Source organism: Onychomys torridus, chromosome 2 (genome assembly GCF_903995425.1).
Source record: "Onychomys torridus chromosome 2, mOncTor1.1, whole genome shotgun sequence".
NCBI classification, from domain to species: Eukaryota; Metazoa; Chordata; class Mammalia; order Rodentia; family Cricetidae; genus Onychomys; species Onychomys torridus.
Window position 1 is genome coordinate 126394123 of NC_050444.1, and position 23425 is coordinate 126417547.

The 23425-nt window shown below is 38.0% G+C and overlaps 1 protein-coding gene across 3 annotated transcripts in view; it reads left to right on the forward strand.

Annotated features, from left to right (window-relative positions):
* The window catches only part of Faf1 (Fas associated factor 1), a 345021-nt gene that overhangs the window by 61339 nt on the left and 260257 nt on the right, over positions 1-23425 (forward strand). The window lies entirely within an intron of this gene.

The window sequence follows — 23425 nt, forward strand, 5'->3', positions numbered from 1 at the left end:
TATTGAATGAATATTTTTAGGGGTTTGGATACTTAAAGCCTAGTGAACTTCTGGTTTTATTCATTTATGTTTTTGCCAACTATGTGGGAATTTTTTTTCCTCTCTTAAATCAGTGCTGCTGCTGTCCCCTCCCTTCTCTCTCTGTCTCTCTGTCTTTAGTTCTTGGTTTCGTCATCTGTCTGTCTCTTTCTCTTTGTTTTGTATTTTGCTACAGGAAAACTGAGAAGTACTTCTGTGGCCTAACCTGAATTCATGCTTTATACTTCCTGTTTTATATCCTAAGAAGGCATGGTATAGATGCCAGTGCCATGATTGGGGTGGGGGATAGGGATGAGAGTCAGCAGCATACTTAGAGCATTGCTTCTGCACTACTTGTCTTGAAACCTTTTGCGTTAATAAATATATTGTTTCATTTAATTTATGTCTATTTGAGGTAGTCTTTTGGTTAAGCTCATAAAAATCACTGGGGAGGCTCCAAGGCTCACTGAGCCATTCTTCAGTGGCTTTGCCAAGAGGAGTAAAGGAGAAAGAAAAGGAAGACTGAGACTATGGGCTGTAAATCTTTGATGCTGGAGTTTACAGTTAGGGGTGTATAGGGACCTGAGTTCTCTGTTCATCATCTCCCTCCCTCCCTCCCTCCCTCCCTCCCTCCCTCCCTCCCTCCCTTTCTCCCTCTTCCCTCCTTCCTTCCCTCTCTCCCTCTCTCCCTCCCTCCCTTCCTTCTTTCCTTCCTTCCTGTTTTTTTGAGACAGGGTTTCTCTGTAGTTTTGGTGCCTGTCCTGGATCTCGCTCTGTAGCCTAGGCTGGCCTCAAACTCACAGAGATCTGCCTATCTCTGCCTCCTGAGTGCTGGGACTAAAGGCGTGTGCCACCACCGCCCATTAAATAAAACTTAAGTATATGAAATAGCACATGACTAGTTCAAACTTTCATGGAAATTTTAATATGCTGTACTCCATTTTCTGTGTTTTTTTTGGTGTGTGTCTGAATTATGACTGTCATTGTTCTACATTTCATGAATCTTATTAGAACATTTTGCATAATTTAAGTTTTTAACTTAGGATGTCAGTGTTTTAAATTTCATCTGTCACATCTTTTCTTCATTTCTGTGCACGATTACTAGAGAACTGTAAAGAAACATGGCGCTTGGCACTGTAATAAGGAATTGTATGAAATGGAAAACTACTATAATGAAAAACTTATTCATTGAGTGACCATTGAGTGAATGTCATAGATCTAGTTTTTTACTAGATAGCAGTGATGATTTAAGAAATGTAACAAGCTGGGTGTGGTGGCGTATACTCTTAATCCCATCCCTCAGGAGGCAGAGGCAGGCAGATTTCTTTGAGTTCATGGACAACCTACTCTTTGTAGTGAGTTCAGGGCCAGCCAGGACAACACAGTGAGACCCCATCTCTAACAAGCAAGGAAAAAAAAAAAAAAAAAAAAGGAAAAGAAAAATGTAACACCATGATCTTTAATAGACTTATTTTGTTTTTCTGTTATTGTATTAAACATCTAAGACTAGTTGGTTATCTTATGACAAATAGAGGTTGCATTAATCAGGTTTGCAATACTGTATCAAACCTGAGATAGTCAAGATGAAAGACTTACTTGGCTTATAATTCTGGAGGTTTTAGTCCATGGTTGGTTTACCCTGTTGATTTTAGTTAGGTATATGATAAAGTAATATACCATGGCAGGAGCACATTGCAAACAAGTGTTGTTTTTAACAACAACAATAACAAAAAAATCTTTTTTTTTTTTTTTTTTTTTGAGACAGGGTTTCTCTGTGTAGCTTTGTGCCTTTTCCTGGAACTCGCTTGGTAGCCCAGGCTGGCCTCGAACTCACAGAGATCTGCCTGCCTCTGCCTCCCGAGTGCTGGAATTAAAGGTGTGTGCCAAAACCCCACAGCTTAACAAAAATCTTAATTGTTCAATTTTTTCAATAAAGACTTGGGAGCCATATGTCAGGATGAAAGCCTGCTAGCTTAGAGAGGCAGAGAAAGCTCCCAGCTGAACTTCCTCCTCAGCTGACATCCCAGAAGCTTCATTCTTCCACACTGTCTCAAACAAAAAACTCTGCCAACTCAGTATCCCTCCCTTCTACTTCCTCTGTGTCTCTATTTTTCCTCCTTACTCCTTATTCTCTGTTTTTTTCTTAATAATCCTATGTTCATTTCCTGTTAACTGATTGCTTGCTCTGTCTCTTGACCTATGGTTGACTTTATTTAATTCTGTTTATGATATTCAAGCAGAAAGCTGTTAGATTAAAGGTGTGTGCTAGGGCTGAGCCACACCATGCAGTCTCAGTGTTCATTCACAGTGTGATCAAACATCCTGCAATAAGGAAGTGACTGCCTTGTGTCATCCAAGGAATAAGGGGTTGTACTGGGTTTCCAGTATCTCCTTAAAAGCCACATCTTCAACTGTGTAACTTCCTCCTAGTATGCTCCATTTTGTATAGGTTTCATGATATCCCACTAACATCTTGGATGGGGCGAGGGGCAAACTTTCAACATATATGTAAGGCATTCAAGATCTAAACTATAGCAGATATCTATTTGACCAGGATTGGAGGCTAGGAAGTTCAAGGACATGGTTGGTGAAGGCTTCTTGTTGTATCATAAGATGGTGAGACAGAACAAGGCATATAAGAGAGAGCTTTTATTTACTTTTTATTTTTTATATAGAAGAAAGCGTTTATTTGGACTTGGGTTTCCAGAGGATGAGACTATATGATGACGAAGTGGAGACAGTAGACGTCAGGCATGGCTGCTGGAGTAGAAACAGAGGACTCACATTTTAACTTAAAGCATGAAGCAGAGAGAGCAAACTCAAAATGGTTTCTTTTGACTCTCAAAACTCTCCCCCAGTGACATACTTCCTAAGGCTAACATGAAGAGATTTGGATTAATTCCATTGGCAGAGGAAATCTCAAAACAGCCTAGTATATACTCTGTTATGTGGTTTTTAGTGGTAACTCTAATGAAGATTTGTAATGAAAAGGAACAATACTTTCTTCAAAAAGGCCATACCCTTAAACTTCCCTAAACAGTGCCACCAAATGGGGACCAAGTATTCAAATGACAGAGTCTATGGGAGACATTTAAATCACCACATTTTCCTTCCTGGCCATCACAGGCTACTGGCCATATCATATAATACATAATGCACTTTTACAACTTTAAAGGTCCCTCCCCATAGTCTTTTAGTCTCAACACTTTTTAAAAGTTCTAAGTCTCTTCTGAGGCTCAGAGCAATCTCTTAACTGTAACTCCCTGTAAAATCAAAGAACAAATTACATTCTTCCAACATACAATGATATAATACACATTATCTGTGGTAATTTGAATGTAACTAGCCCCCATAAGCTCATAGGGAGTGGCACTATTAGAAAGTGTGACTTTGATATAATAGGTATTGCCTTGTTAAACTAAGTGTGTCATTGTAGGGATGGGCTTTGAGGTCTCAGATATGCTCAAACCATGCCAAGTGTCTTAGACCATTTTCTGTTGACTTCTGATCAAGATGTAGCCAGCTCTGTGTCTGCCTGCATGCCACCATACTCCCTGCCATGCTATATAAGAGTTGCGTGGTCATGGTATCTCTTCACAGCAACAGAAACCCTAAGATAGAAATTGATGTCAGACACTGGGATATTGCTGTGATAGGCCTGACCATGTTTTTGTTTGGAGGAATTTGGGCAAGGCAAGCAGTGGAATGCTTTAAGCACTGTTTTATGGACCATCAGTGGTGCTAAGAGTTATTTGAACTTTTGGGGGCTGACTCAAGAGGTTTTAGAGGAGAAGAATTTTAGTATGTTTATCTAGAGATTGTCCTTGTGATACTTTGAAGAATGTGGCTGCTTTTTGCCCTTGTCCAGAGTCTGCTTAAGGCTAACATGAAGAGATTTGGATTAATTCCATCGGCAGAGGAAATCTCAAAACAGCCTAGTATATACTGTGTTATGTGTTTCTTAGTGGTAACTCTAATGAAGATTTATAATGAAAAGGAACAAACTCAGCCAATAAAAAAATTCAAAATGTACAGATTGAGAAAAGGGGGTACCAGGAAGTGGAATAGAGATAAATCCTATATTCAAGGAAATAAACGGATTAAGAAATGGAATAAAGAGAGTGGTGACTTCAGGGCAAGATTCCATCTAGCTAAATTTCCAAAAGTTTGAAAAGGAATTAAAGAAAAGCTTAGAACTGGGTGTGGTGCTACACATCTTTAATCCTAGCACTTGGAAGGCAGAGCCTGGTGATCCTTGAGTTTGAGGCCAGCCTGGTCTACAGAGCAAGTTCAAGGACAGCCAAGCTTAGGCAGTGAAGGTAACAATCAAAAACAGAAAGCTGGTGAAGATGTAATTGAATGAGGGGTCATATTCCAGCCCCAGCAAGCAGTAGAACTTGGCAGCTTTGACCATGTGGTTCTGGCTTTAGAGTTAAAAATAGAAGAAATGGCTTATGGAATTTGCCCCATCAACTAAGGTAAGCTGTTGGGGCCAAGCATGTGTCAGGGGTCTCCCTGAATGGAGGCCTAGAGAGGCCATTGTATGAATCTGGGAAGTTGAAGCCTGGATTGCCTTGGAGACTCCAAGATGTTAGAAATGCCAGAGCTGTGGGATACCTGCCAAGGAAAGTTGCTAATAGCAAGTGGAGCCAGCCCAAGAGAAAGAAGTGCGTTGTAGTCAACAATGCTCAATAGAGTTGGAGATATGAAGAGCATCTTGATATCAGACATGGAGATGCCGAGTTTGGAGTTTACCCAGGAAGTTTTCAGTCTTTTAGTATTTCCTCACCATACTTCCTTCCCTACTTTTTGGAATTGCAATGTATATCCTGTGCCATTATATATTGGAAGTATGTGAACTGCTTTTTCAGTTTGATTTTCCAGGTGATTACAGTTAGCATATTGCATCAATCTCAGAAGAGACTTTGAACTTTGGACTTTTACATGTTGTTGAGACTATGATAGCTTATGGAGACTTTTTAAAGTTGGAATAAATGTATTTGGATTATGATATAGTTAGAAGCTTATGGGGACCAGGGAGTGGAATGTGGTAGTTTGAATGTAATTGGCCCCCATAAGCTCATAGGGAGTGGCTTATAGGGAGAGGTATGTCTTTGTTCAAGTAGGTATTGCCTTGTTGGAAGAAATATGCGACTGTGGAGGTGGGCTCAATATATGCCCAAGCCATTCCCAGTGTCTCAGTCCATTTCCTGTTGCCTTCTGATCAAGATGTAAATCAGCTCCATGTCTGCTTGTACTCTGCCATAGTCCCTACCATGAAGATAATAGACTAAACCTCTGAACTGTAAGCCACCGCCTCAGTTAAATGTTTTCCTTTATACGAGTTGCTGTGGTCATGGTGTCTCTTCCCAGCAATAGAAACCCTAGGACATTAGTATTCTAAAAGGAAGGAATTTGTGCATAGTGAAGAAATATTAGGCCAAAGCAAAACTGAAACCCAGAGAGACCAACTTCAAATCCTATAGCTCCATGTCTGGTATCAAAAGGTGTAGGCAGCTCTGCCTTTGTAGCTTTGCAGCCTGTAACATACCTCTCTCTCTAGACTTGGATCCATTCCCTGTGTGCAGCTCTCCCTGATAGATGTCTAATGTCTCTAGCATATCCAACATCTTGGGAGTCTCCATTGCAACCTAGGCTTCATTTCTAGAGCTTTATGGAGCATCATCTCAGGACTCCAGATAGGGACTCCCCTGTCATGCATTATGTAGCCCCAGTGCTTCTTTGAAACCATGGTGGAAGATTTTACAACTCATTTACTCATGCATTCTTGCCATGTGGATGGCACTACCAATTTCAGCTGCCAGCTTGGGTTGGACCCTCACTTTCCTGAACCACATTAGTAGCAGCTTTTTATTGCAATGCCTTCCAGGAACATTATGCTCTCTTCTATAGGTTGGAAACTTAGCTAGGTAGGGTCTTGCCCTGAGGGCACCTTTCTCTTTATTCCATCCAGTGTAGATCTGTCTTAAGGGAGAGCCTTTTATAACAAATTCTGCCATTATCCTATTAATTGGTTGTTAATCTAGTAATGAATGGATGCATTAACAAGGACAGAGCTTTTATGTCCCAGTCACTTCTCAAAGGTCCTACTTTGCACATATAATTAATATATGACTTGGTGCTTAATCCCCACCTAAGCCCCACAGAGTCTCACTTTGTAGCTCTGGCTGACTTGTAACTGGCTATATAAACTAGGCTGGCCTGAAAAGAGATCCATTTACTTCCTGAGTGCTGGGATTAAACCACTGTGCCAAACTGCTTAATTTTCTAGCATAGGAAATTTAGGGGATACATTCATGCTATAGTCCTAAATGTAGGCAGAGTTTTCCTATCCCAAAGTTGCTCTCAGGTAAACACACTGAGGCATATATTAATTATAAATGCACAGCCAATAGCTCAGGCTTATTCCTAACTAGCTCTTACATTTTAAGTTAACCCATATTCCTTATTTACACTCAGCCACATGGTGGTACCTTTATTAACACTGGCACATTCATCTCCTGCTTCTTCTGCATCTGGCTGGGGACTCCAGACTCTGCCCTTCTTCCTCCCAGCATTCTCCTAGTCTGGCTTTCCTGCCTAACCTTATCCTGTTCAGCTATTAGCCAGTCAGCTTCTTTATTAAACTAATCACAGCAACAAATCTTCACGGTGTACAAAAGGATTATTCCACAGCACCTAAACTTGGGAAGTGTTATGAAAAAGGGGTGAGACACATTGTGTCTTAACCTTGTTCAATAACTTTCTATAAGTTAATGCTTGTAAGTGTTATACTATTTTGTTGATTTAGTCACATAGATAACAAATATTCTGTATGAAAATACAACCTGATCCCAGTAATTCTAGTCTAGCCACTTTCTCTGATACTGCGGATTATTTTGAGTATATAATTATTATTCACAAAGAAGTGCTCCTAAGCCCCCTGTTTTCAGTACTCAACAGTTGACAATATTTATTTTCAGGTGATTCTGAAAATAAAACAACATGAACATTACTATTCTGGGAGCAGGCTTTCCTTGTGTTTCACTTGATAGGTACCAGACAGTTCCTACTGCTGTCTATCTCAGATTATTATCATTTCCCACATGGTTCTCTACCTGTAGTTAAGATAGGGTAAATATCATTGCAGTGGAGATTAGTTTTAGGAGATGAAGCTCAATTTCCATTTATATCCACATAGTAAGTAAATGAGGAAAAGTGTTTGACAGTGAGTTAGAATTTGATAATCTAAAAGTGAAATAAAATATAAGCAGCACCAATCTAGTCATATTGTATTTTAAGTATTCCATGTTCATAGTAAATGATTTTTGAACTTTACACTCAGTTTTTGCCTACATTGGCTGATACTCTTTATTTTGTAGAAGAAAAATTATTCAGAGTACATGCCTATATCTTTAGCTACATATTCCAACTGGAGACAAAAATGAGCCAGTTGGTGTGGTGATATATTGTGTACCCTAATAAAATTTGCCTGAAGATAGATAAAGGAATAAGCCATAGCTTACTTCGCCAACTTCACAATCCTCTGAGTCCTCACTTGAAAGGCTTCAGCCAAAAAAGCCTCTAGCTGAAAGGGAGCCTTTAGTTCCTGTCTCCTCCCGCCTTATAGACCTTTCTCTGCCAAGCCATCACTTCCTAGGGTTAAAGGTGTGTGTGCTTCCCAAGCAAAGGCATGAGATCTCATGTGCTAGGATTAAAGGCTTGTGATTCCTAAGTATTGAGATTAAAGGTGTGTACCACCATTGCATGGCTCTGATTCTCTTTTAGACTGAGTCAATCTCATGTAGTTCAGGGTGGCTTTGAACTCACAGAGATCTAGACTGATCTCTACCTCCTAAGTGCTAAGATTAAAGGTGTGTGCCACCACTGCCTGGCCTCTGTGTTTAGTCTAGTGGCTTTTCTGATCTTCAGGCAAATTTTATTAGGGTACACAATATATCACTACAAGTTGGTATCTACATTTCTGGTTGATCTTGGAATTTCTAGTTGCCAAATATAATTTTGTACTAATAGAAGCTTAAATTAAGTCATGTACACTGAGCAGTAAAGACTAGTTTTCACACATATAACCTGTCCTATTTTAAGTTTCATCCAGATGTTTTGACATTTCTCCTTCATTACTTTTTATTTTTGAAAAAATCTATTTTAATAATTATCTTAAAATCAGGTAGAACAATATCTTTCATCATCACCCTGTTCCAGATGTGGTTGTAGAGGTTCTCAAATGTGAACTACTTTTCTACTTAAAAAGTGTTATGAACACTTGCAGCTTTATGAATGGTTTAGCAAGTGACATAATGAGTCTCTATACTCAGAAAGCAGCCAAGCATTTAGTACTGCCTATAATCAGTTACCTACAGACACTTTTGTATTTGTACATCTGCTTGCTCTGATAAAGGAGAAGTTGCTAGGAAGGAATATCTCATCATCATACTATTATTTCTTCCTTGGCCTGGCCATCTTTGTTTCTATTAAGGGTCCATAAACCTGTTATTTTCATCAGTATTTAAATTCTCAGGTTTTAGCTGCATAGCAATCTTACCTTTTATTATTTCTCCTTTTCTTGAGTGCTAGACATGTGAAATCATTTATCCACAGTATTCCATTTCATCCTCACAGTAGCTCGGAAAAGTAGGTAGGTAGTATTAGTTCATATTTATGTATAGAAATTAATGCTCAGCAAAGTTGACCAAATTGTTTAAGGTGATTTATCTGTTCAGTAGAACTGATTGATTTTTCAGCACAGTCAGTCTGTATAGAATTTTCATAGCTTAAAATAGTAGAGTTAAGATTATTTTTAAAATGATTATCAGGATCTCCCCATATTCATACTTGGTAGGCTTTTCATCTCTGAACTTTTTCTTCCTACTGTTCTTCTAACTTGATATTGTTAGGTTGAAGAGGTTTTGCTTTGTATGTGTTCTTGCTTTGGTTCTCTATGAATCTATTGGGAAGAAAGTTTATTTTCTTCATAGTTTTGTCTTCGGCATATGACAGTTGGCTTGATTGGTTGGTTGATTTTCTTATTACTAATCTTTCTTCTATTCCCTTTCCATCATTTGTGTATTTTAAGGTTTTTGTTGTTACATTACAATGTTAACACTTTTCCTTATCTGATAAACAAGCTTGAGGAAAGAGGAAAGGTAACTCAGGATAGAACAGGTTTTAGTATCTTTGTATCTTACCAGTAAAATTTATATGGTCCATTACTGTGTGGCATTTATTGAGAAATAACTTTTCACAAATCCTTCTATTGTATTTTTGGTTGTAATAATCTGCCATAAAGATAATCCATTATATAATATAATCTGTTTGAAAGTTCTTACCCTGTTCTTCTGGAGAAAATTGTAGGTAAAAAAAGATAACCATCTTTTGTAACGAATATGAAGCAATTTATTTCTTGTCAAAGTAAACCCAAATTGTTACAAATATGAAATTCTCAGTTTGTTAAACTTATGTTAGCCCATGTTAACAAATTGAAACTGTGTGAGGCCTACAGTTTTCTCAATGATTGTAACTTCATTTTCTATTTATTTTTGCACTGGATATTGGATTACTTTCCCTTTAAACATAATTCTAAAATTACTTTATTGTATGAACTAAGCATCTCTTCTTTTAAAAAATGTTATTAGATAAATGTTCAGAGGCTTCAAGACATAAAAAAGTTGTATTTTCTAATCACTTACTAGGAAATGTTGTTAATTGTTAAGTAGTTCAGAATGTTATGACAAATACAATCAACCCCTGCATACCCGTAATTCTCCATCTGTGAATTAAATGAGCTTCAATTTGAAAATATTTGGGAAAAAAAATTGCATTTGTACTGAATACACAGAATTTTTTTCTCTAATCATTCTTATATTCCTAAACAAGACAGTAAAATAAGTATTAGCATGACTTTTTTATATAGTATATTTTAGCCATTACAAGTAACCTAGAGACCATTGAAGGTATATGGGAGTGTGGTAGTTTGAATGTAATTTGGCCCCATAATGTCATAGGCAGTGGCACTTTTAGGAGGTGTGGCTTTGTTGGTGTACTTATAGCCTTGTTGGAGGAAGTGTGTCTGTGTGTTTGAGGATTCTTATGCTCAGGATACCGCCCAGTGTATCAGTTGACTTCCTGTTGTCTGCAAGATATAGTAGTCTCAGCTCTAGCACCACATCTGCCTGCAAGCAGCCATGTTCCCTGTCATAAATGATAATGGCCTGAACCTCTGAAACTGTAAGCTAGCTGCCCCAATTAAATGTTTTCTTTATAAGAGTTGTCATGTTCATGGTGTCTTCACAACAGTGAAAACCCTGACTAAGACAGGGAGAATCTTAAGTGGGTTGTATGTATGCCATGTTATTTATATAAGGGACTTGGGCTAGGGATGTGTGTCCTCCTGGAACCAAATCCCCACAGATATAAAGGGAGAGTTATATTTACTGTTTTTATTTTATTTTATTTTATTTTATTTTATTTTATTTTATTTTATTTTATTTAACACTACTTATTTAAGTTATACTTTAGAACACAGCTAAACTACTTAAATGAAGTAGTAGGGATTCAGTTCAGTGCCAGGGAACTAAAGGCATTATGTTAATTCTCGAAGAACTAGTATTAATATATATTGCTTTATGACCTAAATATCTAAAAGAAAACAAAAGTTTGAATTGTTTATAAAATTGTTCATATCCATCAAATGCTATGTGTGTGTAATACTTTTTAAAGCTTGTCAACCTACAAATTAGCTTGATTTTTTAAAAGTAGGCTTATTTTTTCAGATTGCCCTATGATATTTAATAATTATTAATTAAATGATGCTGCAAAGTCAGTGGTTCAGCAACACCTGTAAATGTGATGACTTAACAGTTCTTTCTGCTGGTTCTGAAGGTCAACTTATACACATCATTGTGAGCTTGGAAAAGAAATTAGTATGTGGCAATTAAAATTCCTGTATAATTTTTTTATATTTATTGCCACCAATTTTTAAATATACAGTGCTACTAGTAATAGAACTTTAAATAAAGTTTTGGCTTATAGTTCTCTATCTTTAGTGAGATGTTAATATATAAATTCATATACATTGATATTTCTTAATATCTCCTTAGGTTCTGCTGTGCTCATCTTCAATAAGTTATTTTTGAGGTTTGTTTTAATTTGATGTTTTAGCAGTTTTTATATTTCAGATATGTTTATTTACAAATTTCACCTAGTATGCAGGAATTCAACTTTTCTTAGATATATACTTGCTTTGTTTTTTTTTTTTTTAAGAGTAATGATTAAAATCTATCCACATGCTTAAAAAATGGCAACATAGTTCTGTAGATGCCCCTTACTGTAGAATTAGCTACAGTGTACTTGTAAAAGTAACTATTTTTGTCTATATACACTTCAGTTACAGGAAACTGAATAGTGGTATATTCTCATTCTCTCTGTCTCTGTCTCTGTCTCTCTGTGTGTGTGTGCATGCATGTGTGTATGTGTGTGTGTATTTGCTTGTTTAAATGTGTGTGGGTTTTTTTTTTGTGTGTGTATCTGCTTGTTTAGATGTGTGTGGGTGCATATGTGTGTGTGTATCTTTCCTTTTTAGATGTGTTTGTGTGTGTGTGTGTGTGTGTGTGTGTGTATCTGTTTAGATGTATGTGGGTGCACGTATATGTATCTGCTTGTTCAGATGTGTGTGGGGCATGGATGTGGGAGTACATTTGAAGCCACCAAGAGCTCACCTATTTAGCCAGTGTATCTCACCAGTGTGCTCTTGGGGTGCGAGGGGGGGGGGTCTTCTGTTTGTGCCTTTTAAGCACTGAGATTGCTGGTGTGCTACCATGCCATCCTGGTTATTTACATGAGTACCTGGAGACCTGAACTCTGATCCATATGCTTTTATGACAAGTGCCTTTCTTTACCCATTGAGTTATCTTCCCAGCCCTGGGGTTCTTCTTCTTTTTTTTTTTTTTTCCTCTCTCTTTTGTTATTTTTTCCCTGAGACAGGGTTTCTTTGTGTAGCCCTGGCTGTCCTGGAACTTGCTCTGTAGACCAACCAGGCTGGCCTCAAACTCACAGAGATCCACATGACTCTGCCTCCCAAGTGCTGGGATTAAAGGCGTGTGCCACCACCGCCTGGCAATGGGGTCCTTATTTGTGTAGCTCAATTTTTGACTTTGAATTTTTTTCTTTAGCTTAATATTAAAAGCCTTCTATCATTTATCCTGCCTGTAAGAATGACTTTTTGGGGCCTGGAGAGATGGCTCAGAGGTTAAGAGCCCTGGGTTTTCTCTCAGAGGTTCTGAGTTCAATTCCCAGCAACCACATGGTGGCTTACAACTACCTGTAATGAGATCTGGCGCCCTCTCTGGCCAGCAGGCAGAAAGAACACTGTATACATAATAAAAATAAATCTTAAAAAACAAAATAAGAATGACTTTTCTTATTTCATGGAGTGTGTAAATGAATTTACATATAATTCAACCAATTAGTGTATAATCTCAAATATGTTTATTCCTATCTCTTTGTTTTTCTTTTCTCTTTTTGAGCTGAGGATTGAATCCAGGGCCTTGCACTTGCTAGGCAAACGCTCTACCACTGAGCTAAATCCCCAACCCTTATTCCTGTCTCTTAAGGCTTACTTTTGTTAAGTTTCCTGTGGCTTTCCCCCTATATTCTCCCTTGCTTTTTAGGCCTTCGATGGAATAGCACATCCTGGCTGCAATACATGGCCTGGGCATAAAAGGGAAGAAAAGGAAGGGCTGACTTTCCTACCCTTTTTAATGACATTCTCCCAGTTCTTAAAGACTTTTTGTTAGGCTCTGTCTCTCAAAAATTTTACCACCTCCCTCACAACAATCCCAACCATGGAACACATGGACCTTTGAGGAACATTCCAGATCCAAACTAACTACAGCACAACTTTTCTAAGATCACTTGTAGCTGACAGTACATTCCTTATACTACTATTTTTAATACTTAGCAGTTGATGCCTGTTCTCTTAATCAGTACAGACAGACAGGCCAACACACAATACGACACTAAAGAAAATGTGTAATTGTGGCTGGGGAGGTGGCTCAGTTAAGTATAGTACCTGCTGCACAAACATGAAGACTTGAGTTTGGATACACAGTACCCACATAAAAAGCAGGGTGTGATGGCATGTTAGTAACACTGCAGTCTGATGCCCTGGTTCAGATAGAGACCCTGTCTAAAAAAAAAAAAAAAAAAAAAAAGAGGTGAAGAATGATTGAAGAAAATGGACATTGACCACTGACCTCCTCCACATGCATGTGAGCATATTTCCATGGACACCTGTATACATGTGTACACATCATATGCACTATATGATCACAGAGAATAATTAAAAAAAAAAGAGAGATGTAATTGTTGAATGGATATAAGTGACCTGCAAGTAGATTTGGTAAGCTTACACTGATTCATCAATACAGCTAGGGAAATGCATTATTTTATACCTTTGATCAATCTTTGACAATCAGCTGTATAGAAATCTTTTTTTTTTTTTTTTGTCGTTTGTTTTTTTCGAGACAGGGTTTCTCTGTGTAGCTGTGGCTGTCCTGGAACTTGCTTTGTAGACCAGGCTAGCCTCAAACTCACAGAGAGATTGACCTGCCCCTGTTTCCTGGGTGCTGGGATTAAAGGTGTGCACCACCACTGCCTGGCTTGATTTATGTATTTATTTATTTTAACAAAAAGCTTTTTTAAAAAAATTTCTCCTGATGTCAAAATTAAGGGTATCATTGTGCATTCCAATAGCCTCTGAACTCAGAGATCTATATTTTAGAAAACATAGCAAATTCAGTAGCACTTTCATAATACTATTTTTGGATTTGTATTTCCTTAAGCAGTTGATTCACTATTATTGTAATGTTTTATTTTGTATGTATATTGTATTACAGTTTGTTACTACTGTGTTTGTTGTAGGTTATCAGTGTTTTATTTTATTGTTTTGAGCAATAAAATGAAATGAACTTTAAAAATACTTTGGCTTTTTTTTTTTTTTTTTTTTTGAGACAAGGTCTTTTTCTATAGCCCTCACAGGCCTGGAACTTTCTGTGTAGACCAGCCTGGCCTTGAACCCGAAGCAGATTCTCCAGCTGTTGCCGCTCAAGTGTTAGGACTAACTATAGTCCTGAGCTTCTGCACTTGGCTTACTTTCATTTTTCAGTCTTGGTTAAATTTTTATTGATATCTGGGTTTTTTCTTTCTTCATCTTATGTTTTTCTTCATTTCTGAGGGGATTTTGTTTCAGTCTTCTTAAAGTACCACCAGCTTTTCATTTCTCTATCTTCACTGTTGCTAGGTTTTGAATTTCTGATTCAGCTTATCTTCATCCTTATTTAATTATCTTTAAATTGCTTATTTGAAGCATTGATTTTGCAGGTTTTTTTTTGAAAGAATATACATGCAAAAAATAGTTCCCTCCTTCCACAAATTTTATTTAAGTTCCCTCAGCAACCACCATGTGTAGATATTGTAATCAATTATATGCTTTCATAATAAAGATTAGGAAATGAGCTTTAAGAAGTTAATTGATCTGATTTAAATTGTAGAGGTTATTCTTGAGATTTGAATTTAGGTCAACTTTCTAAAGTCTGCATCTCTTTCTCTGTACCTAAGCAGACTCTTATTCTCTAAGATACTGCTGTTGCTTCAGTCACAATTGGTAATATTGAAAGAATCTGCTTCATCTGCCTTCTCTGTCACCTTTAGGTAAATCTCACTGTTGACAGAGTGATCTTTCTAAAAAGCTAATCTTTTCATTGATAGTTTAAAAATGGCAAAGAAAGTACTTTGAATGGTACAGTTTCTATCTTTTATTTTTTAAATGCTTTGTATCTATGCAACTCACTAATCACATTTCAAAATTGAATTGCAGCTGTAGTCTCTCATAACAGCGTGTCCCAATACTCATTACTACCTGCTGTAGTTTGGATACCTATCCTCCAGAGTCATGTGTTCAAAGCTTAGTGACAATCCTGGGGCTATTGGGAAGTGGTAGAACCCTATGTCACTAAAATCCTTACTCTGGGATGAGTGTGAACAGTATCTTCATTCTTTTCTCAGGTCCTAACAACAAACCACCAAAGTATGATTTTCTATTAGTTCAACCTCTAGATCCAGTGAGCTTATTGGGCTTACTTATAGAGCATAGGTAAGGACAAGAAAATGGGCAATTCCAAAGTAGCCACACTGGAAATCTTTACCCAGCATGGATGATGACCTCCCTAAAGCCACATAGAGCCCTCTTCCCCTGGTCTCCCTCAGTATTCTAGCCCTGTCCACAGGGCTTCAAGGCCCTGAGACCAACAAATGGATGAGAGGAGTGACTGGATACTCAGGTTGAGGGTCAGTGATCCTCTCTGGTTCCATCCAAGGAAGGAATGTCAGCAGTTCACAGCTCTGTTTGTGATGTACCTCCTAAGTAAGCATCATCAATTCATGAAGATGGTACACCCTAAAAGCAGGGTAACTAAGAAGCTGTTTGCAGTTGATATGTGCTGGGAAAGGAAAAGCCAGTTTTCGCCAATGGAAGTATAAACATTGGATGTATAAACCACACTCCATGGCAAACCCCATGCTCAGGTGTACTCTATGTGTGGTCCTGGTTGGGAGTCCCACCACTGTAGCACGAATTTTAAAAGATCTTACTAATAAAAACAAACCCGGAGCCAGGTATTGGGGTGAATGCTGGAAGATCAGAGAAGCAGAACAAGCCACAGCTAACCTCACCTTGCCAATTCCTCAGCTGATCCTGTTTCCTTAGACTGAAAGCCTCTGAGTCCTCATCCAAATGGGTCTCAGCTGAACTGCTGCTCAAAAACCTAAAAGCTTAATCAGCTAGTTCCTGGTTTTCATGCCTTTTATACCTTTCTGCTTCCTGACATCACTTCCTGGGATTAAAGGCTCTTGTTACTATACCTGGCTGTTTCCAGTGTGGCCTTGAACTCTCTGAGATCCTGATGGATCTCTGCCTTAGGAATGCTAGGATTAAAGGCATGTGAATCACCATTTTATGGCCTCTATATCTAGTGGCTGTTCTGTTCTCTGACCCCAGATAAGTTTATTGTAGTGTACAATATATCAACCACACACCACCCATTATGTTTTGGCCTTTTTGGTTTTTCAAGGTTTTTTTTAGTTTTTTTGTTTGTTTTTTGATTTTTTTTTTTTTTTTTTGAGAGAAAGAATGAAAGTTGGGTGGGTAGGGAGGTAGACCATGTCTAGGAGGAGTTGGGAAAAAGAATATGACAAAATATATTTTATAAAAAAATTTAAACACCAATATATTTAAAACAAACAAAACACAACGGGGTGCCTAGTGGGAGGAAGTTAGGTCATTGGGAACATGTCCTTGAGCATGATATGTAGAACTACCTTCCCTTTCCTTACTTTCTGGTGACCATGAGGTGAGCAACCTTTTAGGACTCCAAAACAGAAGTCTTCCTAAGACCGTCCCAGGATGAATGTGTGTGTGTCTGCATCCTTCTGTTCCAGAACCGTATTCCAACCTTGCTTGCTGTTCTCAGGTTTTGCTATAATGTCATGGAATCTGTTTTTCTATACAAGTTGTGATTTTATGTTTGTTTTACTTACTCTCAGTATTGTGTTGGCAGGTAAGGGACTGGATGTCTAGTTTTGGCAAAGCTGTTTATTTGCTGTGCTCTTTCAGGACAGCCACTGCATCTTCCTGGGCCTTGTGGTCTCGTCCATTTAATACAAAGATTAGTTTTTTTGATTCTTTATTCATATTTTGCAGAAACTGATTTTATGATTTCACATACAAAGTTTTTGAAAAGATAGGTGACACATTGATAATGATGTAACAGAGTTTCACTTTGACAAAATATTTGGTTTTGATCCTTGAACTACTAAAATCCTTGAAATTTCCTCAATCATGAAGGTATGAGGTGACTCTCATCTAGTGTCTAGATAGCTTCAGGATTGACTTTGGCATAGTGTTGGAGGTTCTAGTCCATGATCAATTGGTCTTTTTCGCTTTGGACTTGCAGTGAGCAGTGCCTAATGGTTGTCTGAAGTGCTAGGTAGAGGAATATTAGTTATGGAGCAAGAAAGAAAGAGAAAGTGATTGGGTCTCAGCGGTGTGCCCTCCCATGACCTTAGTACCACCTAGCAAGTTTTCATCCTCAGTGATTCTACTACTTCCCAATAAAAGCCTTTAACATGTGGGAACATCCAGTATGCAGACTGGGGTACCATTCTTCATTTTGTAACCTTGTAATTTCTTTCTTTCTTCCTTCCTTCCTTCCTTCCTTCCTTCCTTCCTTCCTTCCTTCCTTCCTTTCTTTTTTTTTTTTTTTAGCTGAGGATTGAACCCAGGGCCTTGTGCTTGCTAGGCAAGCACTCTACCACTGAGCTAAATCCCCATCCCTTGTAATTTCTTTCTAGCTACTGATAATGCTTTTTGTTTCAGGTCAGCACTTTTATTATTTTATTCACTGCTATATATAGCAAAAGCAGTTTGGCTCCTGAGTTTTAAACAACTGAAATGCTGGCTCTTATTTAGGCAGTTGGCAGCTTAGTAGCAGGACACACTTGAGCTGCCCAAAATTAGATGGAACAAGTGGAATAGGAAAAATGAGAAGGCATGTGGGTAGTTCTTGGTTTATTGATGTTTCCTCTCAGCAGTACAGACTGCTCGGGAAGAGAAATGTGCCCTTCGGAAGGGGTGTTGCCTTTGAAAGCCTTTAATCCTGAGCAGCAGTCTGTTTCCTACTCACTCTGGCAGAGGAGCCTGCTTTCCTCTTGTGTAATGTGTGGAGGACGGCAGCAGATGGGTGCTAGCAGTGCTGAGGTTAACTGCCAATGCTTAGTTAGGGTTGAATCAGCTTACAGTTAACAGCCAGCACATTTGTTAGTAATCATAGTAGGTAATGCTGTGAGAGCAAAACTGCAAGACCTCGTTGAACAAATGAAGACTAATGCTTTCCCCTTTTGTGTGTTCTGGCAAAGCCAACGTGAGCCATTTTTGTGGTCTGATTTCATTGTGCACTTTTATTTCAGGATATAGCCTCTTAGAGTAACACTCTTCCCTTTAAATCCTGCACCCACTCTTGTTACATTACATGAAAAATCACAAAAGTGGTTGTCAGTGCAGACTTTCTTATTATCTTAGTTTGCTTTCTGTTGTGATAAACACGATGACCAAAAGCAATTTGGAGAGCAAAGAGTTTATTTGGCTTACACATCCCAATTGCAGTCCATTGTTGAGGGAAGCCAAGGCAGGAACTGGAGCAGAGACCAGGAGGAGTGCTGCTTACTGGCTTGCTTACCCTGCTTTCTTATATAGCCCACGATCTCCTGCCCACAATGGACTGGGCCCTCCTACATCAATTATTTAATAAGAAAATGCACCAAAGGCTTGTCCACACACAGACCAATCTCAGTAGAGTTTTTCACTTCTTAAATGACCTTCCCTTGTGTCAAGTTGACCAAAAAGCAAACAAATAGAAAAACCAGACAGACAAAAACACTAACCAGGGCAAAGTATGAGTTAGGTACCCTACATATTCTTGCTGTAGATGCCAGTCATTTTATTTTTTCCTATTCTTTAATTTATACTTCTCTTGTTAATAATGGGCATTTGAGGGCTGGAGAGATGGCTCAGAGGTTAAGAGCACTGGCTGCTTTTCCTAAGGTTCTGAGTTCAATTCCCAGCAACCACATGGTGGCTCACAACCATCTATAATGAGATCTGGTGCCCTCTTCTGGCCCGCAAGCATACATGCAGGCAGAACATTGTATACATAATAAATAAATAAATTTAAAAAAAATGGGCATTTGATGCATTCTAAGTGCCTATTCAGTTTTTTGTTTAAGTTTGTTTTTATCTTTATTTTTCTTTGAGTTAGGTGTTTTCCTCTTGATTCACAAGAGTTCTTTATATTTTCAGGATAAGAGCTCTTTTTGTATGATGCAAAGATCTCCCATTCTGTGTTCTGCTTTTTTGCTCTTTTAATGAAAAATTTTAGTGAACAAGAATGAGTAATGTTATTATAATTCAGTCGTAACTTTTTCCTCTGTTGATTTTGATTTTTGGGTTGTGTTATGAATGAAATCTCTGTCTACCCTGTGCACATGGAGATGTTTTGTATTTCTTTTTTAGAAGCTTTATTGCTTTGCCTTTTATATTTAGAGTTGTAATTGATTGGGATCAATTAAAATTTTTTTAGATTTATTTATGTGTATAGGTGTTTTGCTTGCATGCATGGTGCACCATGTGTTTGGTTGACGCCAGCAGAGGTCAGAAGAGGGCATCAGATCCCCTGGAACTGGAGTTAAAGGATAGTTGTGAGCCACCATGTAGGTTCTGGGAACTGAACCCAGGTCCCCTGCAAGAGCAAATGCTCTTAAGCGCTGAACCATGTCTTCAGTCACAGAGGTTGATTTTGAGTGTGGTATGGGATGGGCTGAAGTTTTTTGTTATTTTCTTTCTCCTGATAGTATATAAATTTGATTTGCTTTCAGTTATTGAAAAGACCATTATTTTTCTTATTCTCTGCAGTGATATCTTTGTTATAAATTGAGAACCGTTAGCCGGGTGGTGGTGGTGCACACCTTTAATCCCCAGCACTCAGGAAGCAGAGACAGGCAGATCTCTGTGAGTTTGAGGCCAGCCTGGGCTAAAGAGTGAGTTCCAGGAAAGGCGCCAAAGCTACACAGAGAAACCCTGTCTTGAAAAACCCAAAACCAAAACCAAAACAAATGAATTGAGAATCCTTATATGTGTGTTTATTTTTGAACTATCCACTCTTTTTTTTTATTGGTTTGAGTATCATTGCTTCAATACCATCCTGTTTAGTTACTGTAGATTTAGAAATATCCTTGATAACCTAATAGTATAGGTCCCTGGCTTTGTCATTTTGAAGGTGTTCTTGGCTCTTTTGCATATTTATTTATACTTACTATTAGGTCAATAGTTTCCAGAGAAGACGTAGTAGGATTATAATTGACATTGTTTGTAGAGAGGTTTAACTGAGGAGTGAAGGCCCATTGAAGACATGGTGGCGTCATGCCCTGGATCGAGGTCCATGAGTGGATGAACAGGGTGAAGGAAGCCAGCTGAGCATCAGCTGTCATTTTCTTCTGCTTCCTGACTTAGAGGCACAGTGTGACAAGCTGTCCAACTTTCCTGCTGCCATCCCGTCCCTGTCATGAAGGGCTGTGTCCCCAATCTGCGAGCCAAAATAAACCCTTCCTTTGAAGCTTCAGTTGCTTTTATAAAGTATTTTGTCGCAGTAATAAGAAAAATAAAACAGTATCTAAAACCAAGCTGTCTACAATCTTATTTCTTTATAGTGGCCATGCTTTGCCTTCAAACACATACTATTATGAACCCCATTTTATGGATGGGGAAATTGAAGCAGAGAGGACCTAGTAACTCTTAAAATCACTTAGCTAGGAAATGATGGGGCTAGAATACAGTGAAGTTCTGGCTCCAGTGAGAGTATTTTTAAAGCAGCGGTTTATGAAAGATCAATGCATTTAGACATTGCGTAACTTTGGAAGTAATAGAGAGCTTATAGAAAAATATTCTGTATGGTATGGTGTAGTAAAAGATTTTTTTTTTTATTGGTACCTAATATGTATGTTAAAAACTTTTCTTTAACACTGACTGCATCAAAAAATCACTTGAACTTGTAAAAATGACTTCTGGGCTCCATTCCAAATAACCTCATTGGGAACAGAACTTGCTATAGGAAACACATCTAGATTTCTAGTTTAGTGTGAGGCAGATGCTATGTACCTCAGCATTATTACAACAACATAGATAATTAAAAAACTAATTATTAATTAAAACTATTGAAAATGGATAATTATCATTGCTAACTTTTGTAAGTACTTTGCCTTTTAAAATGTCATTTAATTCTTAATCAAATTAACCTGAACAAACTTCCATGTTCCTTATAACATTATTCACATTACTCAGGATATTGAAACAACCTAAACCAGACACAGAAAGATAAGTGTCTCTTACATGTGGAATCTTAAAAAGCTGAACTACTAGCAACAGGCTAGAATGGTGGTTGCCAGTGATTACTTATCGCACATGGGAATGGATGTACTGACCAAAATGCATAAACTTTGTTATACCATGAGTACATTCTAGAGAGCCAGTACAAACCATGTAGTGTTATAGACAATAATGCTGCCTGTGTTGTTTACTTCTTCAAATTATTCTAAGACAGTAGATCATAAATGTCTTCTTCCCCTCTACCATGCACAAGCATGAGTGTGCAACACATATGGCAACTAATTAGAGTAATGATGTATTAATTCAGTTGTGATAATCATTTTAATATATGTATATGTCAGGTCATCACATGCACTGCTTGAATATGTAATTTTTGTCAGTTTTACTTAAACATGACCAGTGATCAGTCATACAGTTACACACACCCCCCCCCCCCCCCCCCCACACGTGTGTGTGTGTGTGTGTGTGTGTGTGTGTGTATATACACACACACACACACACACACACACACACACACACATTTTAGACCCAGGGTTTTAAGATTTGCCTATTAGAATATGAGTATTTAACATTCAAAATACTACACTGTTGTGAAGCAGATTTCCAGAAACGCCTTTTATCTTTCCAAACTAGAACTGTAATACCTGTTAGGCAACAATTCTTTCTTTTCTTTCCTAGAGTTCCCAGCAACTACCCATTCTGTTTGTCTATGAACTCTATTATTTTTGTTAGGTGCCTGGTATAAATTGAGTTGTATATACATACAGTATTTGTTTTTTGTGTGTGTATGACTGATTTCACCTAGTGTAATATTTTCAGTCTGTGCATATTATAACAGGAAAGACTTTTCTTTTTTAAAGGCAAATAGTATTTTTCTTAATGTATTAACATGCTACGTTGCATTTACCCATTCATCCACTGATGAGCATTTTGGTTACTTTGCCTTTTCCTGCTGTGAATAGTGGGACTGAACATGGGTGTGCATATATCTCTTTGAGATTACTTTCAGTTCTTTTGGCTGTCTATCTAAAGTAGGATTGCTATTTATCCCCCAAATGCTTAAAGTGGATGACTTACAGCTATGGCAAAGTATTATGGCACTTTTGAGAAGGGAAAGGGTTTCACTTCACTCTGAATTTATGCTGGCTTCTGTGTGGAGAGAACATTTCTTTATAGATTCAGCATAGATTTTAAAATATGCAATATGTGAGAAAGAAGGAAATTAGGACATTTTTTATTTTTTATTTTTTATGTTTTTACTTTAGAAACAGAATTACTAGAACTGAGGACCAGGAACATCTCCGTAGCTACCCAAGGCAGAAGCCTGAGATCTTTCTTAGTGCTCTTCAACTTCTGTCTCATATTACTGACCAGATACATGTTCCTAAAGGGAAGGTGTAAGTTTGAAGAATTGTTTTCACATTATGTTCAGACTAAATGAAAGTTTTTTGTTTTGTTATTTTGTGACTTTGAGGCTTTGCCTCAAACTTGGCAATCTTACTGTCTCAGCCTCTTGAATGCTGAGGTTACAGGCATGAGCCACATACCCAGGTTATGCAAACTCTTAATGCCTTTAGGCCTTATAATCTAATTCATATATATATTTACAGTCTTTCACTGCTACCTGACCCAAGCCTTTGCTAAAGTCATACAAAACTTGTTTCCTGAATAGTCCAAAAACAATGTTTATACCTTTGCACTTGAAAAAAAAATCCAGGTGTGGTGGCACATTTTCAATACCAACACTTGGGAGACAGATGTGTGAGGCAGGGGCAGAGGCAGGGAGCGGGGAGGCAGGGAGGCAGCAAACCAGAAAGGCAAAGGCAGAATCAGTGAGTTCAAGGCCAGCCTGGTCTACAGAGTGAGTTCCAGGACAGCCAAGGTTGTCTTAAATACAACAACAATGACAACGACAACAACAACAACAACAATAACAACAACAACAACAGCAGCAGCAGCAACAGTAACCTAACCAAAACCAAACCAAACCACAACAAGAAAACTAATACAAATAAAAACAGAATTCTCTCTTGATGCTTTTACCCTTGTCTCTTCCCAAAGAAGCTCTGCTTTTAGAGGTGTGTTGGGTACCATCCTTCTTCCCAGCGACATTGAGATTACTTATATTATTTTGTCTTATTACATCCTTTATGTTCCTCTACCAAGACCTCAATAAAGACAAAAAAAAAAACAAAAACAAAAAACAAAAAAACCCCAACACATCAACTTTAAAGTAATACTAAAGAATACTTGAAGAAAGTCTACAGAAAGATGCCATATTAAAATGTTTGAAAGTAAGGGCTGGAGAGACGGCTCAGCAGTTTATAGTGTGCATGTTTTTAAGACGACCTAAGTTCAGTTCCCAGCATCCACATTGGGTAGCCTGTAACCCCAGCT